This window comes from Salvelinus namaycush, chromosome 37 (genome assembly GCF_016432855.1).
Source record: "Salvelinus namaycush isolate Seneca chromosome 37, SaNama_1.0, whole genome shotgun sequence".
Taxonomy (NCBI): Eukaryota; Metazoa; Chordata; class Actinopteri; order Salmoniformes; family Salmonidae; genus Salvelinus; species Salvelinus namaycush.
In genome coordinates this window covers 1,111,983-1,131,606 of record NC_052343.1, presented here as the reverse complement: position 1 = coordinate 1,131,606, position 19,624 = coordinate 1,111,983, and positions in this window count along the sequence as shown.

Below are 19,624 nucleotides of genomic sequence, written 5' to 3'. Positions count from 1 at the left end.
TGGTGTAACAGTTTAACTTTAGTCCGTCCCCTCGCCCCGACCCGGGCGTGAACCAGGGACCCTCTGCACACATCAACAACAGTCACACACGAAGCGTCGTTACCCATCGCTCCACAAAAGCCACGGCCCTTGCAGAGCAAGGGGAACCACTACTTCAAGGTCTCAGAGCAAGTGACGTAACCGATTGAAAGGCTATTAGCGCGCACCACCGCTAACTAGCTAGCCATTTCACATCCGTTACACTGGCACACCTGTATTTGGGAGTTTCTCCCATTATTCTCTGCAGATCCTTTTAAGCTCTGTCAGGTTGGATGGGGAGTGTCGCTGCACCCCTATTTTCAGGTCTCTCCAGAGATGTTCGATCGGGTTCAAGTCCAGGCTCTGGCTGGGCCACTGGCTGTGTTGTCTTGGCTGTGTGCTTAAGGTTGTTGTCCTGTTGGAAGGTGAACCTTCACCCCAGTCTGAGGTCCTGCGTGCTCTGGAGCAGGTTTTTCTCTGTAATTTGCTCCGGTGGTTTCTAAACTTCTTCCATTTAAGAATAATGAAGAACTGTGTTCTTGGGGACCTTCAATGATTCAGAAATGTTTTGGTACTCTGCCCCAGATCTGTGCCTCAACACAATCCTGTCTTGGAGTTCTACAAACGATTCCTTCGACCTCATGGCTTGGTTTGTGCTCTGACATGCACTGTCAACTGTGGGACTTTATATATACAGCACCAGTCAAAAGTAGTCCCACTAAGCGCAATTGAGATGGTTTGGGATGAGTTGGACTGCAGAGTGAAGGAAAAGCAGCCAACAAGTGCTCAGCATATGTGGGAAGACTGTTGGAAAAGCATTCTAGGTGAAGCTGGTTGAGAGAATGCCAAGAAGGTGAAAAGCTGTCATCAAGGCAAAGGGTTGCTACTTAAACGAATCAACATATATTTTAGATTTTTCTAACACTTTTTTGGTTACTACATGATTCCATATGTGTTTTTTCATAGTTGTGATGTCTTCACTATTATTCTACAATTTAGAAAATAGTACAAACAAAGAAATACCCTATAATGAGTAGGTGTGTCCAAACTGTTGACCGGTACTGTACATCTTTTTTTATTTGCAAAATAAATTATTAGGTATTGTGAGGAAAAACATGTATTTAATCAATTTGAGAATAAGGCAGTAATGTAACAAAATGTGGAAAAAGTCAAGGGGTTTGAATACTTTCCGAATGCACTGTAGGCCTACTCACAATATTTGTCATCCTCTTTTACGTTCACATAATCTCTAAACTAGCCGAATGTTGACTATTTGTCAAAGCATACCATAACAATAATATCACAAGCATATAGTTACTGTGCAACATTTTATGAGAATGTATTGCCTTTTGATTATGTTGTTTACCTTGAGGTGCAAAAGCTAAGACTTGCAAAGCAAAAAGCATGGGCTAAGCCTACTGATGCTTAAACTACATAAACAATACATAATAGGAAACTGTTGAATATGAAACAAATGTTCTGTTTTCCAAGCGCACACAGCTTTCAAGTTTCCATTATCAATAATGAGTGACATTATGTGATATGGGGAGAAATGTAATCATTTTGCTGTTGTCTGAGTCAACTAATGGAAAATATCCACAAGCGTATCAGAAGAAGTCTATTTGCTGTACGTGGCACTTGTGAGTGTGTTTTGTTTTGATTTCATTAATGTTGGAAGTCAAAGATAACCGTTATGTGGAAAGCTATCATTCACATACAACTTTCTGCTGCACTTTTCTATATACTTTCTGATACAGTATCACCACCTGTTTCCACTCCCCTTCTTCATCTAAAGAACATGTTGTTCCCTTAATTCGTAAAATAACATAGAATACAAAAGTATACTTTTATTCTTTGGAATGTCACTAATCCTCTAAAAGTCAAAGCCAGGGGACGGGGGGACCCCTTTAGGTATAACAAAAATGAATATTAAAAGATTATTTCATAAAATATTGAATTTGGCCTTTACTGCTATAGCCCATAGAAATGCATTCAATAACACATTCATGAATGGCAAAAAAAGACTGCATAAAAAATCATAAGGAATAAGGTTTTGAAATGGTTTTTTTATTTGTTTTTACACATACAGTGGGGCAAAAAAGTATTTAGTCAGCCACCAATTGTGCAAGTTCTCCCACTTAAAAAGATGAGAGAGGCCTGTAATTTTCATCATAGGTACACTTCAACTATGACAGACAAAATGAGAAAAAAAAATCCAGAAAATCACATTGTAGGATTTTTAATGAATTTATTTGCAAATTATGGTGGAAAATAAGTATTTGGTCAATAACAAAAGTTTATCTCAATACTTTGTTATATACCCTTTGTTGGCAATGACAGAGGTCAAATGTTTTCTGTAAGTCTTCACAAGGTTTTCAAACACTGTTGCTGGTATTTTGGCCCATTCCTCCATGCAGATCTCCTCTAGAGCAGTGATGTTTTGGGGCTGTTGCTGGGCAACACGGACTTTCTACTCCCTCCAAAGATTTTCTATGGGGTTGAGATCTGGAGACTGGCTAGGCCACTCCAGGACCTTGAAATGCTTCTTACGAAGCCACTCCTTCGTTGCCCGGGCGGTGTGTTTGGGATCATTGTCATTCTGAAAGACCCAGCCACGTTTCATCTTCAATGCCCTTGCTGATGGAAGGAGGTTTTCACTCAAAATCTCACGATACATGGCCCCATTCATTCTTTCCTTTACACGGATCAGTCGTCCTGGTCCCTTTGCAGAAAAACAGCCCCAAAGCATGATGTTTCCACCCCCATGCTTCACAGTAGGTATGGTGTTCTTTGGATGCAACTCAGCATTCTTTGTCCTCCAAACACGACGAGTTGAGTTTTTACCAAAAAGTTCTATTTTGGTTTCATCTGACCATATGACATTCTCCCAATCTTCTTCTGGATCATCCAAATGCTCTCTAGCAAACTTTAGACGGGCCTGGACATGTACTGGCTTAAGCAGGGGGACACGTCTGGCACTGCAGGATTTGAGTCCCTGGCGGCGTAGTGTGTTACTGATGGTAGGCTTTGTTACTTTGGTCCCAGCTTTCTGCAGGTCATTCACTAGGTCCCCCCGTGTCGTTCTGGGATTTTTGCTCACCGTTCTTGTGATCATTTTGACCCCACGGGGTGAGATCTTGCGTGGAGCCCCAGATCGAGGGAGATTATCAGTGGTCTTGTATGTCTTCCATTTCCTAATAATTGCTCCCACAGTTGATTTCTTCAAACCAAGCTGCTTACCTATTGCAGATTCAGTCTTCCCAGCCTGGTGCAGGTCTACAATTTTGTTTCTGGTGTCCTTTGACAGCTCTTTGGTCTTGGCCATAGTGGAGTTTGGAGTGTGACTGTTTGAGGTTGTGGACAGGTGTCTTTTATACTGATAACAAGTTCAAACAGGTGCCATTAATACAGGTAACGAGTGGAGGACAGAGGAGCCTCTTAAAGAAGAAGTTACAGGTCTGTGAGAGCCAGAAATCTTGCTTGTTTGTAGGTGACCAAATACTTATTTTCCACCATAATTTGCAAATAAATTCATTAAAAATCCTACAATGTGATTTTCTGGATTTTTTTTTCTCATTTTGTCTGTCATAGTTGAAGTGTACCTATGATGAAAATTACAGGCCTCTCTCATCTTTTTAAGTGGGAGAACTTGCACAATTGGTGGCTGACTAAATACTTTTTTGCCCCACTGTATCTAACCCCTTATTTTTGTTGGCACAAAACTACCTCCATATACTTCCATTCATTTGTATGGGTTACCTTCAGACGAGTCCCATGACACTTGTGGGGGTCGTAGAGCAAAACGGAGAACAACAGTTTGTAGCTGAAACAATTCGGAAGCTACAAAGTGTCAGCATTACAGGCTGCAGACGAGTTCCATGACACTTGTGGGGTCGTCAAGCAAAACGGAGAACACCATCATAGTATGTAGGCCAAACCGTTCGGACGCTACAGACGTTTTCGTGGTCTGACGAACGTCGCTTTAGCTTGGCCACTGTCGTGTCTTTGGCATCATTAAAGTGAAGACAGTTATTTTATAAAATCAATTCTCTGTAATTATTATTACATGATTAAACTAATCATGTAAATGTAATTAACTAGGAAGTCGGTGCACAAAGGAAAATCTTCAGATTACAAAGTTATAATTTTCCTAATATAACTCTATAAATATCTGATTAATTAGTCTTCTAATTAATCAGATATTTTAATATTTGATCAATTAGTCTTCTAAATAATGAATTATTCTTTACCTCACGTTAGTCTCATTCCAAACGTCGTAAATTGTTGGTTATCCGCACGAACCCAGCCTTTACTATGAATCATCCATACATCAATTGTCTTAATCATTTATTTACTAACTAACTAAATAATCACAGAAATGCATAAACAAACAACACAGTAGATATGGTTACAAGGAAATGATAGGGGAGGTTCCCTAGTGGGCTAAGCCGATATGACGGCTTGGTGGACAAAGGGAAATGGGTGTGGACTGAAAGGCGGGAAAGAACAAAAGGAGTCAGTATACAGTTGATAATTATATTAATTGAAATGCTAATCCTTTGCTTTGAATAATTTCAATCAATATATATTTACGCCCAGTGTGTCGTCGTGATCTCTGTTGGAAACGTCAGTCCTTCTGTTTGGGAGTCAGTTCATCATCGCCTCTCTCTCTTTGCTTTCCTGAAGATCAGTCTTTCGTGTTTAGAATGGATACTTCAAAGTACCATTCAGAAATATTCTCATAGATGTTTCGTCAGTTGTCGGTCTTCGCATCCCAGGTTGACATAATTTCTAGCTGCAGACGAGTAATTAGTATCTAAGATTTGCTCTTATTCTGTTGGGATCGATAGTCTCAGAGTTTAACCATTTCCACCCGTGTAGCCAATGCTCCACGTGGTATGGTTAGGAATTCAACAACCATTACAACCTTAGCGGACACTGAAGTTTTTGTGGTCTCTACTCAAACCGTTGCCCCCTCAGCTGACCGAGGTACACATGGTCTGAAGAGGATTTCCTCAGGAAGGGTTTTTATTCGTAACAGTATCCATGACGCCAGATCATGTCTGTGCTCACGGGGACGGGCCAATGACTTAGTTCAACTTTAAAGGGAATACAATTCTCTTTCATTAAAGGTTTAACAGCACCTTACATCATTTCACAAATAGTTTAATCTTTACTCATTCATTTTATACAAGAATTAGATGCAAACCCCATAATTGAGAAATGTACTGTACATATTCAGAGATATAGTTATGTGTGTTTCCTGTCCTCTCTGAGGTCACCAAATGAAACACACTCGTCAAACCTGTCCCTTTAGTGTCCACGGACCATTCCCACCTTCTCACAAGTGGATATTTTGTATCAAATCCTCATTTTGGGGATTTAGGAGTTCGCCATGTGAAATCCTTTATTCTCTCTATGTGTCTCTTTCTGCATGGCCAGGGGGAGAGAGTCTCCTCCAGGAATTTACAACCTGAGATAACAGAACCTTTGTGTAAGAGAGAAAGGGAGAAGCCACTATCTATACCCAAAAAGGGCCACGTCATGACACCACCTTCCACCGCAGATGTGGAAGGCTGACATAGGTGGATGTGGTGAATTGAGACGCAGCCCATGATAACTCTAGCTTAAACTGCCGGATTTTGATAAGGATTTTTTTATTATGTTACTTAGATTGTAGATTGACGCACAGGTGTGTCAGTAGACTCTTCAGGATTAAAATAGCATGCAAATCTTGCAGACAAAACCAGAAATTATGTCACATTATGCAAAACAAAGGGTTTCTGGCAGGAATAATGCTGTTGAAAACTCCTCATCTCAGTATGTAATGTATAGGCACATCTGTATTTCAAAATGTGAGAAACAAATGACGGCAGTATCTTGAATATACACTGAGTGTACAAAACATTAGGAACACCTTCCTAATATTTAGTTGCACCCCCTTTTGTCCTCAGAACAGCCTCAATTCATTGGGGCATGGACTCTACAAGGATAATGACCCATCTTGACTCCGATGCTTCCCACAATTGTGTCAAGTTGGCTGGATGTCCTTTGGGTGGTGGACCATTCTGGATACTCACGGGAAACTGTTGAGCGTGAAAAACCCAACAGCATGCACCTGGCACCTACTACCCTATTCAAAGGCACATAAATATTTTGTCTTTCCCATTCACGCTCTGAGTGGCACACATACACAATCCATCTCTGAATTTTCTCAAAGCTTAAAAATCCTTATTTAACCTGTCTCCTTCCCTTCCTTTACAGTGATTGAAGTGGATTATCAATAAGGGATCATAGCATTCACCTGGTCAGTCTATGTCATAGAAAGATCAGATGTTCCTAATGTTTTGTACACTCAGTATAAATGCTGTGTAGACTTTGTGTGTCTTTGATGTTTTCACATACTGTATGTACTGTCTGTATTATGTTTCGGTTTTAGAATGGAGTGTGGTAATGAATCATGAACTCAAAACTGAATTAGACTGCAATTTTCCTTGTATTGTGCCTTACACGGCAATATACTACATAAGAAACAGAGTCAAACATGAGTCTCTACTGAAACTCATGTTTGGTTAATGCACATAACTTTTTGCAATGCAGCTGACTATTTGCAATGTCTTGTGCTGATGACTAATGAATAACATAAGAGGTAGTCAGCATGGTCTCTTACCCAATGGTAAAACTGATTATGTCTCTCGTGTTCTCAGACAGTAGTTTTACACAAGCCACATACCCACACCCAATATCCTTCGACTCTGCCAGGTTTAATGGTAATTATAGCATCTGAGCAATTTTAATGACATTATAAAGTTTGTTTGCTGATTGAGATTTGTTTATTGTCATGTGTTCATTAAGTCATGCATTGAAGAAACACACACACTTAATTTCCCCTTAGAATAACTATGTGGGCTCGTATGTGCTCGTGCTTGTTTGTGTGTGTGTGTGTTTGTGTGTGTGGATGATGACACACATGACAGGCAGCTAGACTTTTTTCCAGCTACAAAATTGCCCTCACCTGGGCTGGCTGCTGTGTAGTGACTCATTGAAGCTATGGGAGGATGATAACCATGTCCTGCATGTTGAGGGACCATGGATTTTGTCTCCATGGACAACAATTTAAAAGGCCTTGATGTCAACATAATCCAGTTTCCGTGGCAACAACATCCTCGGTCGTTTGGCAGCTGTGCAGAGGCAGCTCCAGCGAAGGGTCCAACAGGTGGTGATGTGAGACACCTGCGTCATCAAACTATAAATAACCTGCCATGTGGCAGCCAGGCATCGTGGGAGGCAACCCTGGACCATGTAGAATGTCAAAGCACTTGCCGTTCCAGCTCCCTAGTGATGATGGGTAAGACGGATCAGATGTGTCAGTGTTTGACATCATGAGAGGTGTCATAACAAAGTGCATTACAAACAAGGTAAAGGGTTCACTATTCGTGGAAAAAAAGGCAAAAACAGGACAGAGGAAGCAGTGAATTAAATAGTGTGCACTGTGAGCTGAATGATAATACTTTTCTCTATTATAATCAGTTACTATCCCTACTGTATCTAATGGTCAAGAGCCAATAAACTCTCTATTTCCACCCAACTCTATGTTAGACCCAGAACCATAGGCCACATCCTGGTGGAGTCCTGCACACTGGAAGTGTGAGTCTTGTAGGCGGGGTGAGATTTGCAGTATTTGATCACACCTTGAATAAATGGTGCGTAAAACAAACCACTAATCCTGCACTATTCATGCTCAAACAAGGCAAAAAAGGAGCCACTTCGAATTTCATCAATCTAAATCCTGAACAGAAGACATATTTGACACTTGAGTTGTCTCCATGGAGAAATTGATTTAAGGACACAGTCTTAGACATCAATGAGAGAAGTGTAGTCTGATTATAATGGAGGCTAATCAATGGCTGTACATTGCAGCATTGACTACATTGATGATTAATAGTCTACCTTTGGCCCTAGAGCAACAGAAAGACAACAGAGAATCCAGTTAAATAAATGTCACTCAACCGACTGAATGACGCAAGATGTCAGCATGTTGTAAGGCAGAGCTGTAAATAGATGTTACCAAACAATGTTTGGGTCCCAAATGGCACCATATTGCCTATATAGGCCTAGTGCACTAAATCATTTGACCAGAGCCCTATGGTCCCTGCTCAAAAATTAGTACACTATAGGGAAAAGGTTCCATTCGGGACACAGACAATATGGTTGACAATGACTAACTGGACACAAACAGTCATACTGGCAGGCGGGGGAAGGATCAAACCATCACCCTCAAAAGGCTATAAAACCTTTTCAGAATTCATCATTATGTAAGAGTGGACTCACATTTTTTCTTTTACTCATGGGACTTCCTTGTTGGCCAGTGAGCACATGCATATGCCACAGAGCTGTAATTAGTAGATAGTGTTGAATTGCAGACAGAACAAGTTAGGTACAGCGCTGTAGGTAGAGCAAAGGTATTTTCTGTCATTTTGAAGTCAACCTTTAGTATAGAGTTACATCACATGTTTCTAACATCTGAAGGTAGTGGAATTCTGCTTCAAAGGCACTTTCTGATCAGTCTTAACCCATTTCAGATTAGGCCACTTCAAGTTGTTGATTCAAGTGGAGGAAAGTACGCAGCAAATTGGAAATATTCCCAGAACATTATCTAAGATTCCCATTAAGTTCTACTTATTAGGATGATAACATCCCCAAAACATTTTTAAAAAAAATAGTATCCAGAAAATCTTTTAAGTGATATATCCTTGGAACGTGGTGCACAACATCTGTAACAACCACCACAGAACATTCCCCAAATGTTCTCATTAGGTTTCCAGGTAATGTAATAACACAATGTACCAGTAATGTTTTTAGAACATACTGCCTCAACAAAATGTGAGAGCAATAGAAATGGTTCTGAGAAAACATTACAGGAACATTCTGCTAATGGTGATGAAGATGTAATTAAAAACACCCATAACAACAAGCAGGGATTATTCCCACAATGCTCTCACAAAGATATAGTGTGACATTATGATATGATTGTTCCAATAACGTCCCCTAAACATTCTTCAGCAATTATGTCTGGATTCAATTAAATTGGCTCTGAGAAAACATTACTGGAACATTCGGCTAACATTAATGGAGATGTTGACCCGAGACACCTACCCAGGTATAGGATCTTAATTTGACCAGTTTCTCACTGGTGAAAAATAACCCTGCAGCAACAGGAAGTGTGAATTACTATGTAGATTATAATTAATGGACATTTTTGTATGGGTTGATACATTTTTCATTAGGGCAAATCAAGTCTGACATTTTTAAGTGGAATTGACAAACTTTAGAAATATTTTTAAATCTGGAATACACTACAAGTGTTAATTTCCTGCAGTGGAGGAACATTTATTTTGCAACAGGGTGGTCAAATTAAGATCCTGTATAGGCATAACAAACAATGATGTGTATTGATAAAAACAAACAGCCCAGCGAAAAGGGAACATTCCCAGAACATTAGCTAAGTTCTAGTTAGGGTGTGAACTAACATTAGGATGATAACATCCCACAAACATTCAAAGAATGTTTTTGATCACCAAATATATTTTTCAAAAAAATAACAAAAATATCTATAAAAGAACATTCACTAAAATGTTGTTCGCAATATCTGTAAAAAACGACCACAAAACATTTCCCTAAAGTTGCCAGGGAATATAATAGCACATCTTTCCAGGTGTCAGTGTTGCTGGCGAAGGACTTGAGGTCTTGCTTGCAGACGTCTTAGTAGCGTATCTGTGGGTGGCCAATTGGTCTCTTTCCAGATGACAATTGTGACACCACCTGGATTCGGTCTTATGTAGCAAAATTTGAAATAGTTTTATTTACATTGGATAAAAGTAGAGACTCAGAGCTACAAAATGGTATATCATACACTGCATTTGAGGAACAATGGGAAAGTAATTCTGCTTTGAAAGTTGGTCTACTTGTAAACTCACTTTTGAGAAAATGGCCTTCAGCATCGTTCACACCCTCTTAAGCTTTAGCCCCACCCATCTCGTTTCGCTCTCGGAGCGTTCAGAGCGCACACTTGACGCTAGCCAGCTCCGCTGGCACCAATTTAATGACGCTTTTTTGTCAGACATTTACTGACTCTGGCCATATTCAACGAGTGTTGTACACACGTCAAGTAACGTTAGCTAATGAGCCAGCCAGCTAACGTTAGCTAGTTAAACAACAATGAACACGGTGCCAACAATGCCACAGTGCTGGGAGCTAACCAACTAGGTTGAATGTTAGCTAGCTAACATTAGGCTCTACCTAGAAAAGCAAACAGCTCTGGGATACGAATAATAACGTCAGTTAGGTAGCTGAATTATTCTGCATAGAGAATGTCCTTCGGGATTCGTCTGTCCTCCATCCAACTGATGTGACCCAGCCAGTGGGGATGTCACTGCCTCAGAAGAGAGTACATACTGGGTAGCTCTGCTCTCACCAGGATGTATGCGTGATCCTGTCTTTCCAGGTGATGCCCAGTATTCACCTCAGGCAGCGCAGGTGTAAGTTGTTTAGACTCTGCTCTTGGTGTACTTATGGTGTTCTGGTTTCACTACCATATACAGGAACGTGCTGGTGACACAGGCTCTGTACACCCGTACCTTTGTGTGGACTGTGAGTTTGTGGTTGTTCCATACCCTAGATCCCTCAAATTCAAATCTGGACCACGAAGCCAGTTCCACTGCTTTTTTTCATTCTTCCACTCTAATCAGGAAGATATTTAGACCTGGGACACCAGGTGACTGCAATTACTTATCAGGTAGAACAGAAAACCAGCAGTACTCCGGACCTTGTAGGGTTAGATTTGAATACCCCTGCCCTACTGTAGATGTTAATTTACCAAAAGTGGTGGCTGCTTTTCCGGTGAGGCTGCTGAGCTCGGCGTCAAATGACAGGTTGTTGGTGATGATGGACCCAAGGTAAGTGAAAGTGCTGACAGCAGTGGGCAATCAGTAAAATGCAAAACTCCTGCAGGCCTGAGCATGAGTCATTCTCAGTCATGCATGGGCTGGGTAATACAATAATGTCAGAGGCTGCGCGACTGAATCAAAAGCCCCTCTCCAACCCCCAGGACTCCTCCCCAGAGCTAAACAACCATATCACATTCTGCACATGTTACTTTACGCACAAATCAATCTACCGGTAGCCTATGTGGAATGTGCCGGTATCCTATGTGGAATATATTTTAAGACGTCATTTGTGTAAATCTTTGTTGGTTTTATGCTGTCTGTAACTCCCCATCAATTGATGTAACCTACAGGTAACTGCCAAAATAAAGGAAACACCAACATAAAGTGTTTTAATAGGGCGTTGGGCCACCACGAGCCAAACCGGCTTGAAGTGTCAGGAACCCTATTGGAGGGATGGGACACTATTCTTCCATGAAACATTACATAATTTGATGCTTTGTTGATGGTGGTGGAAAACTAGGTCTTTGATGCTCATCAAACCATTCAGTGACCACTCGTTCCCTGTGGATGGGGGCATTGTCATCCTATGGGAGCATAGCCAAGGTAGCCAAAATAATGGCCTCCCCAGCATTTGTATACATGACCTTAAGCATGATGGGATGTTAATTGCTTAATTAACTCATGAGCCACACCTGTGTGGAAGCACCTGCTTTCAATATTCTTTGTATCCTTCATTTACTAACTGTTTCCATTATTTTGGAATGTTGTATGTTGTAGCTAGATACTGCCTTAGACTGCCTGTCTGTGTCCTGCCTACAGTGCCTTTGGAAAGTATTCAGACCTTGAGTTTTTCCATATTTTGTTACGTTACAGCCTTATTCTAAAATGGATTAAATAAAAAAATATTCCTTAGCAATCCACACACAATACCCCATGACAAAGCGAAAACAGGTTTTTAGAAATTTTAGCAATCCACCCCATCCAACCTGACAGAGTTTGAGAGGATCTGCAGAGAAGAATGGGAGAAACTCCCCAAATACAGGTGTGCCATGCTTGTAGCGTCATACCCAAGAAAACTCAAGGCTGTAATAGCTGCCAAAGGTGATTCAACAAAGTACTGAGTAAAGGGTCGGAATACTTATGTAAATGTGATATTTCAGCTTTTTATTTTTCTTAAATTTATAAAAAACTGTTTTTGTTTTGTCATTATGGGTCATTATATGTAGATTGATGAGGGGAAAAACTATTTATTCAATTTTAGAACAAGGCTGTAACGTAAAAAAAAGTGGAAAAAGTCAAGGGGTCTGAATACTTCCAGAATGCACTCTGTTTGTAAGGGAAGACCTCCATGAAATGGACAAAAATTAATGGCTACTTATTGGCATTGGGCGAACCATATACACAATTGCAAATACCACTCAAATGGACGTCAGGTCATCAAAAACATATTGCAAGCGGAACATGGCAAATGCCGGGTGTCATAATCCAAAAATCCCAAAGGGGGCAAGCGTGCTCCAACATAGGATTTCATATGGGAGATGGTCACAAAGTCAAGGGTGAAATTTCTAAATGTTAAACCCTCATAAAAAGTGTTTTGGACCGTTTATCGAAATGTGTCGATTTCTTTGTGAATAATACATATGTAGTAACCGTATGGATATACATTTGTCTTATATTATTGAGTTTGTCCATAAGGCCTATGTTTTGTCCATTTGCCATATATGATCATAGAAAGTCGGCCACAGCGCAAAAGTCAGTGAACCATGTCCAAATGGCATAAGAAATGTCTAAATGGCATATATAAGTATTGGAAGTTCTAAATCAGGATGTTATGTCCATTTGCCATATATGATCATAGGAAGTAGGCTTCCAAACCCAAAAGTCAGTGAACCATGTCCAAATGGCATATCAAAACAAACTTTGTGTAGACCTTACCGTGAAATGCTTACTTAAAATCCCTTAACCAACAGTACAGTTCAAGAAGTGTTAAGAAAATATTTACCAAGTAGACTAAAATAAAAAGTAATAATAAAAAATAACACAATAAGAATAACAATAACGAGGCTATATACAGGGGACAACGGTACCCAGTCAGTATGCGGGGGTACAGGTTAGATGAGGTCATTTGTACATGTAGGTAGGGGTGAAGTGACTGTGCATAGATAATAAACAGCGAGTAACAGCAGTGTGCAAAAGGGAGAGGGGGTCAATGTAAATTGTCCGGTGGCGATTTTATTAATTGTTCACCAGTCTTATGGCTTGGGAGTAGAAGCTGTTGAGGAGCCTTTTGGACCTAGACTTGGTGCATCCGGTACCGCTTGCTGTGCGGTAGCAGAGAAAACAGTCTATAACTTGGGTGACTGGAGTCTCTGACAATTTTATGGGCTTTCCTCTGACACCGCCTATTATATAGGTCCTGGATGGCAGGAAGCTTGGCCCCAGTGATGAACTGGGCCATTCGCACTACCCTCTGTAGCGCCTTACGGTCAGATGCTGAGCAGTTGCCATACCAGGTGGTGATGCAACCGGTCAGGATGCTCTCGATGGTGCAGCTGTAGAACCTTTTGAGGATCTGGGGACCCATGCCAAATCTTTTCAGTCTCCTGAGGGGGAAATGGTTTTGTTGTACCCTCTTCATGACTGTCTTGGTATGTTTGGACCATGATAGTTTGTTGGTGATATGGACACCAAGGAACTTGAAACTCTTGACCCACTCCACTACAGCCCCATCAATGTTAATGGGGGCCTGTTCGGCCCGCCTTTTCCTTTAGTCCACGATCAGCTCCTTTGTCTTGCTCACATTGAGAGAGAGGTTGTTGTCCTGGCACCACACTGCCAGTTCTCTGACCTCCCTATAGGCCATCTCATCATTGTCGGTGTCGTCAGCAAACTTAATGATGGTGTTAGAGTCGTGTTTGGCCATGCAGTCGTGGGTGAACAGGGAGTACTGGAGGGGACTAAGTACACACCCCTGAGGGGCCCCAGTGTTAAGGATCAGCGTGGCATATATTAGTATTGAACGTACTAAATCAGTATGTTATGTCCATTTGCCATATATGATCATAGGAAGTCAGTTTCCAAACCTGAAAGTCAGTGAACCATGTCCAAATGGCATAAGGATTGTCCAAATGGCATATGTAAGTATTGAAAGTACTAAATCAGGATGTTATGTCCATTTGCCATATATGATCATAGGAAGTCGGCTTCCAAACCCAAAAGTCAGTGGACCATGTGCAAATGGCATATATAATGTTGAGATGGCCAATATACTGACCAAATTATATATATATCACTATGTTAAGCCCTGAATCAACCTAAAAGGTCTACTTGTCATGTTTGATCATAGGAAGTCATAGGAAGTCAGAATTTCTTATTGGTTTTGATTCAGCATGTCCATTTTGTAATGGGAAGTGCTTATGGATATACATTGGTAATGGACACTGTCAACTTGCAGATGAGCATGTTCACACTGACAATATACAGTGGGGAGAACAAGTATTTGATACACTGCCGATTTTGCAGGTTTTCCTACTTACAAAGCATGTAGAGGTCTGTAATTTTTATCATAGGTACACTTCAACTGTGAGAGACAGAAAATCACATTGTATGATTTTTAAGTAATTCATTTGCATTTTATTGCATGACATAAGTATTTGTTACATCAGGAAAGCAGAACTTAATATTTGGTACAGAAACCTTTGTTTGCAATTACAGAGATCATACGTTTCCTGTAGTTCTTGACCAGGTTTGTACACACTGCAGCAGGGATTTTGGCCCACTCCTCCATACAGACCTTCTCCAGATCCTTCAGGTTTCGGGGCTGTCGCTGGGCAATACGGACTTTCAGCTCCCTCCAAAGATTTTCTATTGGGTTCAGGTCTGGAGACTGGCTAGGCCACTCCAGGACCTTGAGATGCTTCTTACGGAGCCACTCCTTAGTTGCCCTGGCTGTGGGTTTCGGGTCGTTGTCATGCTGGAAGACCCAGCCACGACCCATCTTCAATGCTCTTACTGAGGGAAGGAGGTTATTGACCAAGATCTCGCGATACATGGCCCCATCCATCCTCCCCTCAATACGGTGCAGTCGTCCTGTCCCCTTTGCAGAAAAGCATCCCCAAATAATGATGTTTCCAACTCCATGCTTCACGGTTGGGATGGTGTTCTTGGGGTTGTACTCATCCTTTTTCTTCCTCCAAACACGGCGAGTGGAGTTTAGACCAAAAAGCTCTATTTTTGTCTCATCAGCCCACATGACCTTCTCCCATTCCTCCTCTGGATCATCCAGATGGGCATTGGCAAACTTCAGATGGGCCTGGACATGCGCTGGCTTGAGCAGGGGGACCTTGCGTGCGCTGCAGGATTTTAATCCATGACGGCGTAGTGTGTTACTAATGGTTTTCTTTGAGACTGTGGTCCCAGCTCTCTTCAGGTCATTGACCAGGTCCTGCCGTGTAGTTCTGGGCTGATCCCTCACCTTCCTCATGATCATTGATGCCCCACGAGGTGAGATCTTGCATGGCGCCCCAGACCGAGGGTGATTGACCGTCATCTTGAACTTCTTCCATTTTCTAATAATTAGTCCAACAGTTGTTGCCTTCTCACTAAGCTGCTTGCCTATTGTCCTGTAGCCCATCCCAGCCTTGTGCAGGTCTACAATTGTATCCCTGATGTCCTTACACAGCTCTCTGGTCTTAGCCATTGTGGAGAGGTTGGAGTCTTTTTGATTGAGTGTGTGGACAGGTGTCTTTTATACAGGTAACGAGTTCAAACAGATGCAGTTAATACAGGTAATGAGTGGAGAACAGGAGGGCTTCTTAAAGAAAAACTAACAGGTCTGTGAGAGCCGGAATTCTTACTGGTTGGTAGGTGATCAAATACTTATGTCATGCAATAAAATGCTAATTAATTACTTAAAAATCATACAATGTGATTTTCTGGATTTTTGTTTTAGATTCCGTCTCTCACAGTTGAAGTGTATCTTTGATAGAAATTACAGACCTCTACATGCTTTGTAAGTAGGAAAACCTGCAAAATTGGCAGTGTATCAAATACTTGTTCTCCCCACTGTAGCATATGTGTAATGGACACATCTCTCATTGGTGTTGATTTCAACCTGTCCATTTGGTGATGGTAAATTCCTCATTAAATACATTGGAAATGTACACTGTCCATTTGTAATATAAAATGTACAATGCCAATACATTATACTGCCATCAAGTCAGCCATCAGTCAACAAGATATCATACTGAAACCAAACTTATACATACTGACACCAAACTTACTTTGTCCAACTCTTTTAGAAGCCAACTATCACATATTTCAGAGCTGGCCCACAATTCATAGCGCCTTCTGTTAACCTCTAATTCCTCCCAAACCCGGATCCGGGAGCACCCCCATCAGTAAAAAAGCTGACTAGCATAGCCTAGCATAGCGTCACAAGTAAATACTAGCATCTAAATATCATTAAATCACAAGTCCAAGACACCAGATGAAAGATACACATCTTGTGAATCCAGCCATCATTTCTGATTTTTAAAATGTTTTACAGGGAAGACACAATATGTAAATCTATTAGCTAACCACGTTAGCAAAAGACACCACTTTTTTACTCCACCATTTTTTTACTCCATCAGTAGCTATCACAAATTCGACCAAATAAAGATATAAATAGCCACTAACCAAGAAACAACTTCATCAGATGACAGTCTGATAACATATTTATTGTACAGCATATATTTTGTTAGAAAAATGTGCATATTTCAGGTATAAATCATAGTTTACCATTGCAGCTGTAAGAAATTGTAATAGATACTGGAAACTTGTTATAACAACTTCTCAACATAAGCTATCCTTTGTACAAAATGCACCCACCCCCTCTTTTCTCTCAGACATATTCTGCTCTCATCAGATACCAACCACAGACACACACACACACACACCCAGAAAAGGCCCCTGCAACAACAACACGCATACACATTCTTTTCAAGGTTGGGAATCGAAGACAAAGAACAATGTTAAGAGCCAATGGAACGTCGACACCAGGCCCGAACAGGACTACCCACGACCCAGATCGACCAATCAGAAGGCCAGACTACCAGATTCAACCTACGTCATTTACTGTATAAATGAACTGCACAATATGTTTCGGGCCTCTCTTCCGATGGTTCCATACGAGCTAGACGAACAGGGCCGTGCAGCACGCTTTGCCAGATATCTTTACCTTTGAATAAACTGCCTTTACTATACCTTATCCACCTCGTCCAATGTCTCAACTTGGCCTCCTGTCTCCGATAACATTTTATCAACAAACTCACCATCACAACTCTCACCAAAGCGACTAGAATAACTACAGAGAGCAACGTGTATTACCTAATTACTCATCATAAAACATTTCTTAAAAATACACAGCGTACAGCAAATGAAAGACACAGATCTTGTGAATCCAGCCAATATTTCAGATTTTTTAAGTGTTTTACAGCGAAAACACAATATAGCATTATATTAGCTTACCACAATAGCCAGAAACACAACACCATTTACCAGCAGCAAAGGTTAGCGATCGTAACAAACAGGCAAAAGATATATAATTTTTGACTAACCTTGATATTCTTCATCAGATGACAGTCCTGTAACATCATATTACACAATGCATATAGGGTTTGTTCGAAAATGTGCATATTTAGCGGCACAAATCGTTGTTATACAATGTGATTAGTGGCCAAAACTTCAAGCAATCTGTCCAGCGCCATCTTGGAGAAGCACCTATTCTAATCGATAAGTAATCATAAACTTGACTAAAAAAATACATGTTGGACAGCAAATGAAAGATACATTAGTTCTTAATGCAACCGCTGTGTTAGAATTTTAAAATTAACGTTACTGCGCAATACAGCGTGCGCTAAAGCGAGACCGCACCGAAATTCATGGCTGAATTATTATTTGACATTTGTCAACATAAATACGAATTAACAGCATAAAGACTGCTTACTATTTGCTGAGCTTCCATCAGAATCTTGGGCAAGGTGTCCTTTCTCCAGAACAATCGTCTTTTGGTTGAAAGATGTCCTCTTCTCCTGTCGAAATAGCCGCTAACGTTAGCTATGTGCCGGAAAGGTGTCCAACTCCTGATAGCGCGTCACAAAGAAATCCCAGAAAATCGCAATAAACTGATATAAACTGCTATAAGTCGGTTTAAATTAACTACCTTATGATGTCTTTAACAACTATAACGAATAAAAACATGACCGGAGATATAGAACTGCTAAAACGAAAGCTTTGCAGGACGCCATTGTGATGTCCCTCTTGCGCCAGGCGCCCCGTTGAAAAGAACGGTACTTCCGTTCCATGAGCTTATATAGGGCCCCAGATGGTGCAATCCACTCCATTCAAATTCTCACCGCTTACTGACATCTAGAGGAAGGCGTATGCAGTGCATGTAGCCCCATAGCTTACATGGGGACTTATAAACTGACCCTAGAACAGGGACCTCGATTTCAGAAATCTCACTTCCTGACAGGAAATGTGCTGCAGAATGAGTTCTGTTTCACTCAGAGAAATAATTCAAACGGTTTTAGAAACTAGAGAGTGTTTTCTATCCAATAGTAATAATAATATGCATATTGTACGAGCAAGAATTGAGTACGAGGCAGTTTAATTTGGGAACGAAATTATTACAAAGTGCAAATAGCACCCCCTATTGCCAAGAGGTTTTAAAACCATTTAAAAAAACTTCGAAACATAGTTACGTTCGAGCTGCGGGTCCAGTTTTGACATTATGTTTAGGCCTCGCTGAGGCGACCCCGAATCCCAAGTTTCGGCTCGATAGGTCATTTGGAGCCAGAGCAGAGATCTTAATTCACTTATTTATGGGGTTGCTACGGGGTCCCTGAACGAGCTATCGGCCAGAAACGTGTAGGGTCAGTCTCTATGGGCCGCAGCTGTTTCAATGCACCTTGTTTTGTGATTCTGGGACTTTTCTAAATGTCGTCATTTAGAGAGATTTTCGATGTACCCATTCCATGGCACATGGTTTATGAATTGATACGCAAAACAACGCCGGATTCAAAACTTCGAATTTTTCAATTTAAATTACTGTACAAAATTCTTGCAACTAATAGAATGTTATATATATGGGGTATACAATCTTCCCAGCTCTGCAGATTCTGTTGTGAGGAGGCAGAGTCATTAGATCATTTATTTTGGTATTGTCCATATGTAGCTCGTTTTTGGTCACAGGTCCAGGAATGGCTGAAGAATTGCAACATTTGCCTAGAACTAACGCTACAGATAGCAATACTGGGGGATTTGAAAAGCCATAGTCAATCAATCAATAATATAATAATTATTTTAGCAAAAATGTTTATTTTTAATTTACAATCTGTAGAAGCTATGAGAATAGGAAGGTTCAAATCTTTTGTGAAGCATCACAGCACAGTTGAAAAATATATGGCAAATAAAAATCCGAAATGGATGATGTTGGAAGATAGATGGGAAGGGTTGAGTGGAACTGAAGGGTGGGACTAATAACAAGATAAACAATGTAGGGCATACGGGATCTGTGAAATGTGTATAGGTGCGGAGCTTTTGTGAAATAGCACAGTTACAAGTGGAAATAAAATTGGATGGACAACAGAAATAGAGGAAGGACTAAGAACAAACAA